Below are 17,442 nucleotides of genomic sequence, written 5' to 3' on the forward strand. Positions count from 1 at the left end.
TCTCTTATTTCTTTGGAGGAATATTCAGTTTCTTCATCTCTCTTCACATAGGGGCTGTACACGTGGGCTCTTCTTTGTAAGGAAAAGGTAAACTTATAATGATGACCTACAGTTACCTAACAATGCTGGGGCAAGGAAAGCCTTCCTGAAATATGCATTGGGTCTCCCTTGTCCTAGATCCTTTGCTCTTAGCCAGGGGTCCTTAAACTACGGCCCACAGGCCACATGCGGCAGTGTGATGGTATTTGTTCCCATTTTGTTTTTTTACTTCAAAATAAGATATGTGCAGTGCGCATAGGAATTTGTTCATAGTTTTTTTTTTTTTTAAAACGGTCTGAGGGGCGGTGAACTGGCCCCCTGTTTAAAAAGTTTGAGGACGCCTGCAGCCATGGAAAGGTAGATAGAGTGGGTGAGAGTGGAGGCACTTGTTCTAATTTGTGATGCTCTTATTTCTTTATTTCTCTACTCACTGATTCTCATGGGCTAGGAGGGATCAGAGTAAAAAGACCTCTATTTTACTGTTGTTTTTTCATGGCTATATTAGTTTTCTATTGCTGCATGACAAATTGCCACAAATTTAGAGGCTTAAAACAAACACCGTTTGTTATAGTTACTCTAAGTTTGGGCACTGATTAGCTGAGATCTCTGCTTTGGGTCTCGCAAGCCTGATGTCAAAGTGTCAGCCAGGCTGAATTCTCATCTCGAGGCTCCATTAGGGAAGGATCCACTTGCAAGCTCAGGTGGTTGTTCATAGAATTCATGGAAGCTTGCTTCTTAAAAGTCAGCAATGGAGAGTCTCTGAAGCTTCAAGTCAGTGATCCTGAGACCCTTTTAAAACACACCACCTGATTAGCTCACACTCACCCAGGGTGATCTTATTTTTGATTAATGAAGCCAACTGATTAGGGACTTTACATCTGTAAAAAGAAACCCCCTCACTATTATTATGTGGTATTGATTAGATGCAATTTATAGGCCCTTCCCATGCTGAAGGGGAAGGGATTATAAGAGGATTTGCCTCCTATGATGGCTATAGTGAAGTGCTTGTCAAAAGCTGCAGAATTCTATAGTTGCTCTAGAACTATACCTCCAATGCCATATCGCTACAGTCAGATAAATTCCCTATGGAGAGAGCTTTTTGAGCACAGACTGGGAAATAGTCCTTTAAGTCATGGAAAGTAATTGGTTTGGCAAGAGCATAGTTTTCCCCTTTTACAATAAAACTGACTCGATTTATTCTTCTGTGCTGCATTCCATTTTTTATTTCTAGTATGTTTTTTAAAATAAACCAATTATAAATTATATTCTTGCCACCAAAGACAAAAAAGTGAACTAACCCCTAACCATTTACTCCAAAATAAATGGGATCTTTAATCAGAAATAACAAAGCTGGTCAGACTGAAACTCACCATAAATCACATTTCCTTGAGTGTGTGTAACCAGCAGGGAGAGCCGTTATATTAAAAACCCATCCACAAATCCCATTGAAGATGAAGTGTGGGAGCAACCTTACCTAAACCAACGGGGAAACATTAGCAGTCCCAGGGTTTTGCCATTCTCTAGCAGCTTGGGAATTCTTCTGCCATGTTCTGGACCCAAGTGTGACCTGATCAATGTGAAGTGTGATGGGCTTTTGTGCTGTGGGCCATTAAAGTGTGGACAGCATCTTTCTTTGATTTGTCTAGGAAAAATTATCAGGAGGGCTGAGTAAGAGTCAAATGTTAATGGGGGGAAACAGAAAAGTGAGGAGGAGTCATTGTGGGCAGACAGGCAAGGTAGTGTGGAGGGGAAGGGGAAAGATGTGGTGACATGGTTGGAAAAGATGAGGCCAAAGAGCACCAAAGAGCTTTTCAGTGATCTACTTGAGATTTCCAGGTAGTCTACTTTTAAAAAATTCTTATTTACTTTATTCACATCAGCCACCCTAAGAAAAATGAATTAGAGCAACCCTTAAGAAAAATGATGTTCATAACATAGTTGTAGTTCTAGGTATCTACTTTTTTAAAAATCTCAGGTTGTTGTGAAGGTACAACTAACTAGGTCACAATATTTGAATTTGTTAGGTAGAGTCCTTCTTGTAGTTGTGTCCCATACTCAAAAGGTGTGCCATATACCCCTACTTTGTGCCCTTTAAGTGGGAGCACACCAAGCCCCCCTCATTACCCCCTGCCCCCAACTTGGCTAGAGCTAAGCTTTCGTCCTATGTGGGCGTGTGTTAGATCATCTACTGGCAGCCCACTTTTCAAGAGACCATTTTAAGGTGAGCAGCTTGAGTATCTTCTGTCCCAAAGAATTCAACTAGTGGACCCATCATTTCAAATCATCTTTCTTCTGGATTTAGTAGCATTTTGCTATTACTGTTTAATTTTTCACTGAGGCCTGCAACCCAAGGTCCTATTGCATCACATATGCAATACGAGCTACATTTAGTAGTGTTTCTTATGAGTCTCTGGAAAAATGGTATAGGAAAAATTTCCAAATGTTATAGGAAAAAGTGAGAAGATAAATAATGTAAGATATCCTAAAACATGTAATGCAGATTCTGATCCTTAGGTAAAGAGGTTAAATTAATACAATGAAATCCTATCAAAGGACGGTGGAGTCTTGTGTATAGGTATGCTGTACTTTAAGAAAGCTTGATGAGCCTCCAATCTAATGATTATTTATTAATCTTACCAAAGAATCCTTTGTTGTTCAAAAGGATTCACTCAAGGGTTCCTTTAAATAGTGCCTTTAAATGTTTGTTTATAAACTGTTAACTACTTGACAGAGAAGCAGGGAAACTTAAACTGTTGGGAGCCACCGCCAGTTGAAGATTAATCCAAAATGTAGATAAAGCTACTCTCTGATTATAATGTGAGTCAATGAGAAAATATAATTAAATTTATAAAAATTTAATCACCACAGAACTCTTCAGGAGCGTGTCTTTTGCAAGAAAGGAGGTACACCTGTGGCGTGTCTCTATCGGGTCTGCGAATCCTTCTAAAAGTCATCGTCCCACAAATCTCTACTCAGCCCACACAGTTCTCATGAGCCTTGCTCACATTTGCGAAGACTTCACTGCTTTGCATTTTGCTTCCTTTACAGTGCCTGGCAGACCGCCTGGATCACAGCAGGCTCCCTGGTGGGTATTTGCTGATTTGATGTGAGACGCTTCTTCAACAGTAGACCAAGATAAGGACATCACACATATGGCTTGTGTAGGGTTGCAATAGTCCTGCTATGATTTCCAAAGAGGTTTTTGAAGCCATGATGAGGATTTACACCTCTGGCCCAGAGGAATATAAACATTGACTTGAACTTAATAAATTCAAAGTTCTCTCAAGGATAGTTCCCACGGAACTTCAACCCAAGTGTTGTAGAAGGGAAGGCAAATTTCACCTTCAGTTTATTCACTGGGTGTTCACTCATTTATTTTTGTGTTTTTTACCAGAAAAACATAGACACAGAAACTAGCATACAACAAATATAAAACTTAAGGAATTATTATAAGGTCAACACCCTTTTAAATGCCACCTAAGTCAAGAAATAGAATCTCATCAGTTACCTGAGAAGCTCCCAGGCCCACCAAGACTCCTATTCTGACTTCAATCACATCTCTCCTTCCTGTGTGACTTTTATAGTAGTCACTTTTTTTGAAAGAAAGTTTCCTCCCTCCATCCCTGCCTTTTTTACTGGAAATTTATTCATTGAAGAATATGGTCATTTGATCTGTGATGTTTCCCATAGTCTGTATTTTGCTGATTGTATCCATGTGATTAGTTTAACATATTCCTCGTCCTCTTTTGTCTATAGAGTGGTATTTGCTTCTAGACCAGTGATTTTCACCCAGGAGTGATTTGCCTGGAACATTTGTCAGTATTTGGAGACATTTTTGATTTTTACAATGGGGTGGGTGGTGCTACAGGCATCTAAGAGGTAGAGGCCAGGGATAGTATTAAACATCCTATAATGTACAGGGTACTCCCCCACAGGAAAGAATTATCCAGATCCAAATGTCAGTGCTGAAGTTGACAATCCCCAATCTAGAGGTTTGTTCAGATTCAATTTCAATTTTTTTTTGACAAGACTATAGAGGTTGTGATTCATCAGCAGGCGCATAACGTCTGGATGTCTCTATTTTTGTGATGCTAACAGCCTTTGATGCTTAATGCTTAGATTAGTGGTTGCAAAATAGTGATGTTCTAATTCTCTAATTTCTACTTCATTTGTTCTAGTATTTCAATAAAGACCCTCCCTTCATCTAGCATTTGATTATGCAGTGGCACAGTTCATATCAGAAAGACAGAATGAATACTTGATTCTTCAATGTCATGAGAAAAAAGGTAGGCTTTGAAAAAAGGTGTGACTTTATAGGTCTTGACTCCTGTATCCACTACATGTATGTTATTGGACAAATTATTCAAACCATTTGCATCTCACTTTCTTCATCAGCAAAGTAGGGATAATAATATCTATCTTGTAGGGTTGAAGTGAAGATAAAGTGAGATAACATTTATTCCTTCATCAATTCAACAAATATTTACCATCTGTTTTATACTAGGTTACTGTTCTGGGTCCTGAGTAAATATCAATGAACAGATATTTCTGTCCTCATGGAGTTTTTATTCTGGTGAGGGTATAAAGATAAACAAATGCCTATATAAAATAGATAGTATATCTGATGGTGAAAACTGCTATGGAGATGAGTAAAACAGTACAGGGTGAAAGGACATTCTAGAAGTTTCTCAGGATTTAAATCAGGTTGTCAGGGAAGATTTCATTGAGATGATGAAATTTGAGGCGAATGGTAGATATCTGGATAAAGAGCATTCCAGGAAGAGGGAATAACAAGTACAGAGGTCTCGAGGTAGGGGGATGGATGCTGCATTCAGAGAACAAGAAGGATAATGTGATTCAGGTGGAGTGAGTGGGGAAACATGCAGCTAAAGTCAGAGAAATGTCTATGGGGAGGGTACCATAAGGTCTTGGTTTCTGAAAGGACCTCAGTTTTTATTCTGAGTGAGAGGAAGCCATTGAAGGGTCTCAAGCAGAAGAATGACATGACTTACTTGTTAAAAATGATCTGGCAGAGATAATGGTGGCTTGGACCATGAAGTAGTCAGATGCAGAGTGGCCAGATTTAAAGATAGAATCAAGGAGATTTGCTTATGGATTGTATATGAGGAACGAAAAAGAGAATTCAGGGATGACTCCAAGTTCTTTTTGGAATGAACAATTGGATTCATGGAATTACTGAGGGAGGGAAGACTATAGAGTGAGTGAGTTTTTTGGAGAATATCAGGAGTTTAGTTTGGGAAGTGAAAGGTTTGAGATGCATATTAGATATTTCAGTTGAGTTACGAAGTTGGCAATTAAACATAATGGTCTGAAGTTCAAGAGAGAAAGAGGTTTGGAGTTCATATTAAGAAGTTATTAACATAAAGATAGCATTTGATGCTGTGAGACTAAGTAAGATTATTAAAGGAGTGGGATTTAGACAGAGAGTAGATGAGATCCTGAGCACTCTAATATTTAGAGGTTGGGAAGGTGAGAAGGACATTGAGAAATTGTAGTTAGTGAGATATGAGGAAACCCGGGAGTGTTTGGTATTCTTGGAAGCCAATGAAGATAGCTTTTCTTTTCAAGGTGGGAGACTCCCAGCTGTGTTACATGCTATTGATGTGTCAAGAGAGATGAGTTCAGAGAACTGATCATTGGATTTAGCAATGAAAAAGTCATTTGTGGCCTGGACAAGAATGTTTTCAGTGGTGTATGCAGAGTAGGGTGAGGATGGAGACAAACGCCAGATTGGAGTAGATTCAAGAAAGACTGGAAAGAGAAATGGAAAGGAAGTTTTCCCAAGAATTTTCTGCTATAAAATGGAGCAGAAAAATGGGGCAGTACTTGGAGGGCCACGTGGATTCAAGACAAAATTTTTTAAAATTTTATTTTAGAGAATGTTTAGATGTTGGTGATTGGAATGATTCAGTAGAAAAGGAAAAATTGATCATGCCAAGAGGGAGGAAAAGATTGCTGGAGGGATGTCCTTGATTAAAAGAGAGAGGTGGATCTAGCGAGCAGGTTCTGAAGGGGTTGGCTTTTGATCAGAGGAAGAAAGGTTAGCTCATCCATTGCATTAGAAGAGAGGGTAGAGTATTCACAACCTGTTGCAGATAGGTAGGTAGATGGGGTGGTGGGGGCCTGTGGGAATAATCTTCTGACTGTTTCTATATTTTCCATGAAGTGAGAAACAGGGACATTACAAGTAAGTAAAGGAGCAAGAGACATTAAAATTTGATGAGAGAAAACTATTAGGTAGATGTCTAGTGGGAGAGTGAGTGGATGAAAGAAATACAGTGGGGCGGTGCCTGTGGCTCAAAGGAGTAGGGCGCCGGCCCACATGCCAGAGGTGGCGAGTTCAACCCCAGCCCCGGCCAAACAAACAAAAAAAAAAAGAAAGAAATACAGTGGTACTGCCAGCCTTACTGAGGACTCATTTGAAGTAATTGTATATTTTAGAGTGAGGTACTGGATTTTTATGGTACTGGAATTTTTTTCTCTGACAAATTTTAGGTTGCATGAATACAGGTCTGGAGTCTGCAGAGATCTAGATTCATCAAGATTTGGGGTTTTGCTTGGCAATTATGATGAAGAGAGAAAGGAACAATGGAGCTGATGATAGAGGCAAAGGAGTGATTAATAATGGCCCATGGGTTTATGATGAGTAAGTAGGAAAGTGAGGACTTGGTGGGGAGGTGAGGAACAGTGAAAGTGTGATGAGACCAGGGGTTGCACATATCAGTGGGGTAGAGAATTAATGGGAGACTGAATACTCAAGGGACTACCCCAGCAAGATAGGAAGGATGTTTAGGGAATAGAATAATTGAAATTAAGGTAATAGGGGGATGCTGTTATGGAGTATGTGGTTGAGGTAAGGCAACAAATTCAGTGCTTGGCATGTAGGAGGCTGTCAATTAATGTTCATTTCCTTTCCTATTCTTCTATTGCTGTTTGATTAGAGCACCATAAATCTGGCTCACTTCTTTACAGTGAATTCTCTCTTACAATTATCAATCACTCCTTTGCCTCTATCATCAGCTCCATTGTTCCTTTCTCTTTTCATCATAATTGCCTAGCAAAACCCCAAATCTTGTTGAATCTAGATCTTTACAGAACCAAATAATCCAATGGTACCTTTGAAACTCCTGGCCCATATCCCTGATTTTAAACTGAGAATTTGCATTTTGCTTCTAATAAATTATAGCAGTTAGCACAAATTCCTGGTACTGGTACTTCCTCTCCCACATGCATTGTTGATAGTGCTAATTGATCAACTTGGACTTGGCCTCAGAATCTTTCTCAACACAGCATCCAGGTCTTTACTACCAACAAGTAGGAGTTGGAATATATGATTAAACCTATTTGTCACCCTTGAGCTACTGATAAGATCACTTAAAAATTGTTTTAGTTTATTAATTTGGTGAAACTCAATTTATTTTTAAATAAAGGTCTTGAACCATATTCAGTTTTCCAGCAGGGGAATAAATGCTTTCATATGTGAGAAAGGAAAACGGCTTTCAATTTTGAGTGAAGATTTTTTAGGTGCATGGTTTCTACAGTGCTGTGCTTTCTCTAGGACAGTCCCACGGAAGAATGATCTTTTTTTCTCTTTTTTCTAATAGATTAGCTTAATGAAAAGAAAATGGTAGGAAATTAGTTTCTCCAGGATACTTTTATACCAGATCATTATTATTAGTTAGAGTTTGTCCTAAAGAGCAGCACTAATTTGAAATGTTAGGTTTTGAGCATGTATTTTAAATCTTTAAATTATAACCATTCAGATAATTGTATTTGGATTATTTTAGTTTTATCAGAGAAAGCAAAATGAGTAATGCTTTAAAAACTATTCGTGTTTCCGAGTAACTTTGGATTCTAAGTGACTAAAAACATGAACTGTGTCTGAGTCACTTTGCTTTAACTATATTTTGGGGGTTGTTTGATTTATTTGATTGCCTTGAGCTGAGCACATTTGTGTCCTAGTGATGGCTCACTCTCCCCCTGCTTTCACGGGGGTGGATCACTTTGGAGATGCAAAGTGATTATTTTTTGTTTCATCAGTCAAAAGGAATAGAATGAGATAAAAAAGCATTAGCTTCTTTTTTTCTAAACTTAAATTTTCAGCAATCTCAAAAGATGACTGCTTCTTAGCAAAGAATGTTGGCAGAGTTTATTTGATTGCAAGATGATCAGAATAGTTGTTTTGAAAGTTATCTCTTCACTGAAGGTCCAATTAAATCTTCTTTAATGAGTGAGGAATAGTGCTAAGTACTGTGGGGATTATAGAGAAGTATTATTTACAGTTTCTGTATTCAATGTTTTACAGTCTAGTTGGGAAGACATGCTATATTAACATGCAAATGCAACAAACATGCAACACTGTAAATGTTCAATCTTAAATATGCCTGACTGATGGTAAGAAGTATAGGACTTCAAAAGGTGGAACCATCGTGGCTTGGATAGATAGAGGTTGTGTGCATAGTGATGAAGACGTGGAGCTTGAAGCCTCTGGAGTCACATCCCTGCTTTTTGTCCTAAGAGCCATGAGAACTTATTCAAGCTCTGGGCCTCATTTTTTTCTCTTCTGTAAAAGGGAAAATAGAAATACTTATCCCATAAAGCTATTGTAAAAATTAAGTTAATACAAACATCTTACTCTGTGTATTGACTCATGGAAATTTACCAGTGCCCGACACATGGAACATGGAAAGCAGTCAATATATATATTTTTTTCCTTTTAAGATTTCGGAATAATTGGCAATTGAAGCAACACCAAAAATCTATTACTGGGATCTGTTGAAACTAAAAAGCTTCTGCATGGGCAAGCACAGTAAGTAAATCAAACAGGCAACCTTCAGAATGGGAGAAGATATTTGCAGGTTCTGTTTCCGACAAATGTCTGATAACTAGAGTCCACAGAGAACTTGACTAATCAATAAGAAAAGAATAAATATAACCCCATTTCTTTGTGGGCAAGAAAATTGAATAGAAGTTTCTCTGAAGACAGGCGCATGGCCTACAAACACATGAAAAAACTGCTCATCATCTTTAATTATCGAGAAATGCAAATCAAAACTACTTTGAGATATCATCTAACTAGTAAGATTAGCTCACATCACATAATCCCAAACTTCAGATGTTGGCATGGATATAGACAGAAGGGAACACTTCTATACTGCTGGTGGGAATGCAAGCTAATATGTCCTTTTTGGAAAGAAGTTTGGAGAACTCAAGGAACTAAAAGTAGACCTACTGTTTGATCCTGCAGTTCCCCTGTTACGTATATGCCCAGATGATCAAAAATCATTATACAACAAAGACATTTGCACCAGAATGTTTATTGAAGCCCAATTCGTAATTGCCAAATCATGGAAGCAGCCCAAGTGCCCATCAGCCCATGAATGGATTAACCAATATGATAAATGTATGCTGTGCAATACTATGCAGCCATAAAAAGATGGAGACTTTACATCTTTTATGTTTACATGGGTGGAGCTGGAACATATTCTTCTTAGTAAGTATCTCAAGAATGGAAGAAAAAGTATGCAACGTACTCAATACTATTATGGAACCAATATATAATCACCTACACATTCATATGAATGATAAAACTATAGTACAGAAAGAAGGAGGGGGGAGGTTGGAAGGAGGAAGTGTATTTGGTGGGACCTCATCTAATGCGCATAATGCAATGGTACATTTTAAAACTATTAAGAGGGAGGCACCTGTGGTGCAAAGGGGTAGGGCGCCGGCCCCATATACTGGAGGTGGCGGGTTCAAACCCAGCCCTGGCCAAAAACTGCAATTAAAAAAAAAAAACAAAACTATTAAGAGTAGAGTATAAATATCTTATCACAACAAATAATTAAGTGAGGTGATGATTATGTTAACAAGGTTGATGTAAGCTTTCCACACTGTATATTAAATCAGCACATTGTACCCCATAAATGCATTAATGTACACAGTTACGATTTATTTAAAAAAAAAAGATTTCAGGATATTACAGGAGTACAAATGTCTTGGTTACGTGGATTGCTTCTGTACTACTTGAGTCAAAGTTATAAGTGTGCTCATCACTCAAATAGTGTATGTTAGACCCATTAGGTATGATTTCACCCATCGCCGCCTCTTCCCTCCTGCCCGCCTGATTTCTGTTGAGTTTTACTTCCCTCTGTGAACATGAGGGCTGATTAGTTAGTTGCAATTTAATACTACCTATAGGTGAGTACATGTAGTGTTTGTTTTTCAGTGATACTTCATTTAGGAGAATGGTCTCCAATTTCATCTGATTATTGCAAAAGGCATTGATTCATTTTTTATGGCTGACTAGTATTCCATGATATACATATATCACATTTTATTAATCTGTTCACAAATTGATGGGCACTTGGGTTGATAACACATCTTCGTGATTGTAAATTGTGCTGCAATAAACATTCGAGTATGTGTCTTTTTGATTAAAATAGTATATAGGTGTTCCTTCCTCTTTCCTCTCTGCATCCATGCCAGCAGCTATTGTTTTGGGACTTTTTGATAAAAGCCATTTTCATTGTGGTAGGTGATATGTCATTGTGGTTTTAATTTGCATTTCCTTGATTAGTATCAAGAATTTTCTCATTTGTCTGTTAGCCATTAATCTATCTTCTTTTGAAAAAAAGCTTTTGTTCATATCTTTGGCCTTCTTTTTAATGGGGTTGTTTGATTTTTAAAAATATAGGATGCTTCACAGATTTATCCCGTGCAAGGCCCATGCCGATCTCTATATCGCCTAGTTTTGGTATATATGTATATGCTGCCAAAGTGAGGATGCTACTATATCTTAGTTCTTTCTTCACCCATTTGCTTCTTTCTCTGGATGTGGTTGCTGTTTCTGTATATCTTTCTTTGATACCCCTCTTCCTATCTGTATTCAGTATTGAATATTTCATAAGAAATCAGCCGAAACTCAACAGGTGTCTATCAGTTGGGTTTTGGCATCTGTGGAAATACTCAAGTTCAGTTAAAAGTATTCCTGAAAGGGTGACTCTGATCTACTGGGTAGTCTTCAGGCTGGTTATTCCCAACACTGGCCTCTTCTCATTCCTGGTAGGCTTTGGGGCCTGGAGGCCAGGTGGTCCAGCAGAGACACCTTACTCTACTGTTCTTTGAGAAATTTATGAAGATACTTATAGATTCAGGCTAATCACGAAATACCACCAGGGTTTCAGAGGCTTACTGTGTGTATACATCAATATGACACCAATAATGATAAAATATATTTAAAATGGGAAGATATTTTCATCCCATTCTCCAGAGTGATACCCAATTAGGGATTCTTTTGCATAGTTTTTCTTCCTGTATGTATATAGGGTGAACATAGTTAGTGTGCAATTTAAAATAGTTTAATATAGCAAATTGCACAGTAACTTTGTAGGCACCCTGTATCATTTTCCACACGGCTTTTTTTTTTTTTGGTGGTTTTTGACCGGGGCTGGGTTTGAACCCGCCACCTCCAGCATATGGGACCAGCGCCCTACTCCTTGAGCCACAGGCACCGCCCGGCTTTTTTTTTTTTTTTTTTTATTGGTATGGCTCCTTATTGTTACAGATAACCCCCTAAATATAGTTTGAATTGGTTATATGATGTGCCGTCATATTAGCGTTGGGTGATAACATTTTTCTCTTATGGTTGGTCATTTAAGTTGCTTTTTAAGTTTTTCACTCTAAACAAGACTGGAATTATAGTTTTGTGAATATGTCTTTGTCCAAATATCAGATTATTGCTTTAAGATGGACTCCGAGAAGCAGAGTTACTAGATTAAAGCATGAGAACATTTTCAGGCTTTTGTTATGCATTACCCAATTACCTTGCAGAAAGTTGAACTGGTTTGTATTTTCTCATCAGCTCTGGGTAATGCCCACCTCCCCCTTGTTTTGTCACCTGTTGTTAATGTGATAGGTTAAAGTGGCATCTCATTTTTTTTTTAAATTATAAAATTTAGCTTTTATTACCAGTAAGACTTGACACTGAAAAATTTTCTGGTAAAATAAATCCTTAGAATTCTTACTAAATTGTTGTATATCATTACTCAAAAATAGTCATTATATTTTTTTATTTTTTTAATTTTTTCTAGTTTTTTTGAGGTATAATTAACAAATAAAATTGTATAAAGTTAAAGTATATGATGTGATGGTTTGATTTGCATGTCACTTCACAAAATAGGTTTTTTTGGATACTTTGACTAACTTATATTAGAAACATACAAAAACAACAGGCATTGAATCTTTCTTCTCTTCATTGCTTGATGTTTATAATGCCTAAACATTGAGCTGCTTCTATTGCTTCCATACTTTAAAAATGTAATCATATATAATCTGATCTTTTATGAAACTGGTTTTAACAAAGGATGGAGGATGGAGGATCTTCTTACTATGGAAGGAAGGGATGGAGGCTCTCACTAAGCCTCTTTCTCTAATATGTTCTAGTGGTGTGTAAAGGACCTTAAAAAAGTTGGTTTCCTGAATCTTTAGGGGATGATTTACCTCTTTTTGGCTCCGACACATCTTTTCAACCTTTGTATCCTCAGGCAGAAAACCGTGGTTTAAACATGGCATCCCAATGAGTCAGGAAATGACTTCATTTCTTACCAAACTGCTTTTCTCTTTAATGGGAAGCCCTGAAATAGATGTGCCTCATATCCCTGCTGCAAGCCTTTGCTGTCATTTAGAGGAGCTATTGCTCTCTCAGAACTCACACTGAAGCCTATTATTCTAGGGAGACAATTTTGTTATAAAGAAGTGATTTGTTATTTTAGGACTTGGCAAACAAGCATACGGGGTGGGGGGTTTATTTGGAGAGATGGCACTAACTCTCAGAGAGGTGTGCTTCTCCCTTACTTTGTTTCCTTTTACAGAAAGGGCCAGGATTTGGCATGAGCTAAAAATCTTATAAAACTAATTTATCAGGCTCAGTCGGCTTTTGCTCACTGCCCTTGAAAATAAACTGCCTTGTCTTTTATACACCTACATGTGATAGTCCTTCCCTTGCTTAGTGGAACACAGTGGGAGGAAATACCATCAAAGCAGTACAAATGCCTGTGACCGTAATCAGGAATTGGAGGAAATTGGCACATGACAAAATAATCTGTACTAAGTTTTCCATAGCCATGCTATGTCTCCACTAGTGATCGCCTGTGCTCACTTATCATTTATTCAAAGTCTCATTGGAGGCAATTATAGACATTTTAGAATAGGCAGTCAAAATAACAAGTCATTTAGACCAGCAATTATGCATTATATGTAGTTGTCCTTTCTATTAGAAGATGACACTATTGATGCCACAACCTCCCCATGTAAAAAACAGATGTGGCTGAAAGACTGAAATGTGACTGTCAGATTCTTTCCCCTGGATCACGCACGCTGCCTGTCATTTCACTGTGAACTCAAGTGGCAGCCTGCAAGCATCCTGGCTTTTCTTCTCCACCTCTTAGCCTCATGGTCAGGGCCTAATTAGGCATTATGAGCAGGCAGAGAACATATTTACAAAGTTCGTTCATATGGGAAATGGTTTAGAGGCCTCTGTGAGGGTTACGGGCTACTGGTGATTCTTCAGCTTTGACCGATCGGAGGTATAGTTGACTTGCCTGCATTTCTTTTAGGGTGATAAAACAGGGATGCTTTTTTGCCAAGCCTGGTGTCCTTTACAACTTCAAATTTATCCACGTCTTAGTGGAGGCTGTGAAGACACAGGATTTATTTGTCAAATTTATATTTATGGAATGGAATGTGGTGGTCTAACTGTGTTCAGTGTGTTTAGTGGATTTGCAGAATGGGCTGTCTGCTTAAAAAAGTCAAGTTGTAAAAGGCTGTATCTTTCACTGAGAGGCTGAGTTAATAAGGAACAGCTGGGGCCGAGTGATGTCATGTGCCACCTGCAGGAAAGGCCGCCTAGAAGCTCACACCAAAAGACAGTGCTCAAGAGAAGTGGGTTTCAAACCTATTATTGTTATTTTTTGTACTTTTTTTTTTTTTTTTTTGCAGAGCAACATTTTTTCCCATTGAAATCATTTTTAAGACCCCCAAATATATCACAAAGGTGGAAGCTGACTTGCTGTATGCGAAGTTATAATAATACAGTATGGGAGTCCTAGGACTCATTCAGCTTTTCCGTTGTAAGCAATAGTCCTTGAAGCACCTTCTGGGAGTTTTAGGGAGCAAGGATATCACAGAGTGTTTTTGGTAGTGGGATGTGTGTACCCCAGGGAGTTGACAAGATGAATACTTTGGATATTAAGTAATTATATTTATCTTTCCTTCATCTTTTAAGCACTTCTGTTTTTATTTGTATGGAAATGTAACATCCTGATACGATGACACACAATTTGTATTTATAAACATATATGGGGGAAGCATGCTCTATTGCTAAACATATATGGGGGAAGCATTGCTCTATTGATAAAAACGCACTATCTTGGGTGGTGCTTGTGGCTCAGTGGGTAGGGCACTGGCCCCATATACTGAAGGTGGCGGGTTCGAACCTGTCCCTGGCCAAACTGCAACAACAACAAAATGCACTATCACACTGCAGGGCCCAGCCTTCAGCAGGCAAAGCAGATCGCTGCCCATCTGCCCCCAGACCCAACCTGAGCCCCCTCCAGCTCATCCTGCCTGGGTACTGCTCATAGCCCCATGGGCCGCCAGCCCCCTGGCCGGCCACCTCACCGGAGCCACAGCGCTGGCCCCGCTGCTGCCCTTTGGGCAGGCCCCACAGCCGGGCCTGGTACCCCTGCTGGGTCTCCAACCTCACCTTGGTCACCTCCTTTCCTCCACATTTGTCCTTCATCCATCCCTTTCTCCTGTAGTGCTTGCACTCCAGACCCTAAAGAAAAGGACCAAGGCCAAGAAGGACAAAGCCCAAAGGAAATCTGAAGCTCAGCACCGAGGCTCAGCTCCCCACTCCGAGGGTGATCTCCCAGAGCAAGAGGAGATTCTGGGATCTGATGATGATGAGCAGGAAGATCCCCATGATTACTGTGAAGGAGGTTATCATCTTGTGAAAATTGGAGATGTATTCAATGTGAGATATCATGTGATCTGAAAGATGGGCTGGGGATACTTTTCAACAGTGTGGTTATCATGGGATATATTCAGGGGAAGAAATTTGTGGCAATGAAAGTAGTTAAAAGTGCTGAACATTATACTGAAACTGTACTTGATGAAATCCAGTTGCTGAAATCAGTTCGCAATTCAGACCCTAACCATCCAAATAGAGAAATGGTTGTTCAACTACTAGATGACTTTAAAATATCAGGAGTTAATGGAACACATATCTGCATGGTATTTGAAGTTTTGGGACATCATCTACTCAAGTGGATTATCAAATCCAACTATCAGGGGCTTCTACTGCCTTGTGTCAAAAAAATTATTCAGCAAGTGTTACAGAGTCTGGATTATTTACACACCAAGTGCCGTATCATCCATACTGACATTAAACCCCAAAACATCTTGCTGTCAGTAAATGAGTAGTACATTCGGAGGCTAGCTGCAGAAGCAATAGAGTGGCAGCGATCTGGAGCTCCTCCACCTTCCGGATCTGCAGTCAGTACCCCTCCCCAACCTAAACCAGCTGACAAAATGTCAAAGAAGAAGAAGAAGAAATTGAAGAAGCAGCAGAAGCGCCAGGCAGAGTTACTAGAGAAGTGAATGCAGGAAATTGAGGAAATGTCGGGCCCTGGGCAAAAAAGACCAAACAAGCCAGAAGAAGCAGAGAGCCCTGTTGAAAGACCCTTGAAAGAGAACCCACCTAATAAAATGACCCAAGAAAAACTTGAAGAGTCAAGTACCATGAGCCAGGATCAAACTCTTATGGAACGTGGTGTAGAGGGTGGTGCAGCAGAAATTAATTGTAATGGAGTAATTGAAATTGTTAATTATACTGAGAACAGTAATAAGGAAACTTTGAGGCTTAAAGAGGATCTATATAATGCTAATGACTGTGATGTCCAACATTTAAAGCAAGAACCTAGTTTCCTAAGCTTCCAAAATGGAGACAGCAACACATCTCAAGAAACAGACTCTTGTATACCTATTACCCCTGAGGTGTCAGATACCTTGGTATGCCAGTCTTCCTCAGCTGTAGATCAGTCATTCAAAGAACAGGATATCAGCCAGCTTCAGGAAAGCATTTGGGCAGAGCTACCTTGTGAAGATGAACAAGAGCAAGAACATAATGGAGCACTGGACAACAAAGGAAAATTCACTGCTGGAAATTTTCTTGTTAATCCCTTTGAGCCACAAAATGCAGAAAAGTTAAAGGTGAAGATTGCTGATCTTGAAATGCCTGTTGGGTGCACAAACATTTCACTGAAGATATTCAAACAAGGCAGTACTTCGCCCTGGAAGTTCTAATAGGATCTTGCTATAATATTCCTCCTGACATCTGGAGCACAGCATGCACGGCCTTTGAACTGTGGCCAGGTGACTGTTTGTTTGAACCTCATTCAGGGGAAGAATACACTCGAGATGAAGATCACATTGCATTGATCATAGAACTTCTGGGGAAGGTGCCTTGCAAGCTCATTGTGGCAGGAAAATATTCCAAGGAACTTTTCACCAAAAACAGTGACCTGAAACACATCACGAAGCTAAAACCTTGGGGCCTTTGTGAGGTTCTAGTGGAGAAGGATGACTAGTCTAAGGAAGAGGCAGCTGGCTTCACAGATTTCTTACTGGCCATGTTGGAGCTGATCCCTGAGAAGAGAGCCACTGCTGCTGAGTGTCTCTGGCACCCCGGCTCAACTCTTAAGCTCCTTCCCAGCACCGTAGCAGAGATCACACACTGACCCTCTCTAACCATCCCCCTCCAAAGCATTTCCTCTTTCCTTTTGGGGGTGAAGCTCTTTTTTCAAGGGTTTCTAGATTTTTTTTTAATCCAACATGTTCATTTGGGTTTGCTTACTTGACCATATGAAGATCCCTACAGCCATTGGGCATCCTATGTGAATTTGGCCTTGGTTGGACTCTGCCAAAGACTAATGGACTAAAAAGTGAAACAGGCTCTTTCCTTATACCCTTGCCTTTCCACTAGGTCATCCTTTTTAAAAAGAACTGTGAAGGGCAGTGCCTGTGGCTCAAAGGAGTAGGGTGCTGGCCCCATATGCTGGAGGTGGTGGGTTCAAACCCAGCCCTGGCCAAAAACTGCAAACAAACAAACAACAACAACAAAAAAAAAAAACTGGGAAGATCTATGAGTCCATCCTTTTATTTAAGAGTCAAATTTTCTAATTCATTCCTATTGCCAGCATAAGGATAAGGAGGGGAGAAAGGGTATTGCTAATTCTTTGTGCAGCAGAGACATTAGACTTGCTGTATCCAGGCTACATCATCTTCCTGGATTATTTCTGTTGTTCTCTATGTTCACGTTAT

At 39.3% G+C, this 17,442-nt stretch overlaps 1 pseudogene; it reads left to right on the plus strand.

Annotated features, from left to right (window-relative positions):
• LOC128576719 (SRSF protein kinase 1-like) overlaps positions 1-16,859 on the plus strand; it is a 172,223-nt pseudogene extending 155,364 nt beyond the window's left edge.
• The last annotated feature ends 583 nt before the right edge of the window (positions 16,860-17,442 follow it).

This window comes from Nycticebus coucang, chromosome X (assembly GCF_027406575.1).
Source record: "Nycticebus coucang isolate mNycCou1 chromosome X, mNycCou1.pri, whole genome shotgun sequence".
In the NCBI taxonomy this organism is placed as follows: Eukaryota; Metazoa; Chordata; class Mammalia; order Primates; family Lorisidae; genus Nycticebus; species Nycticebus coucang.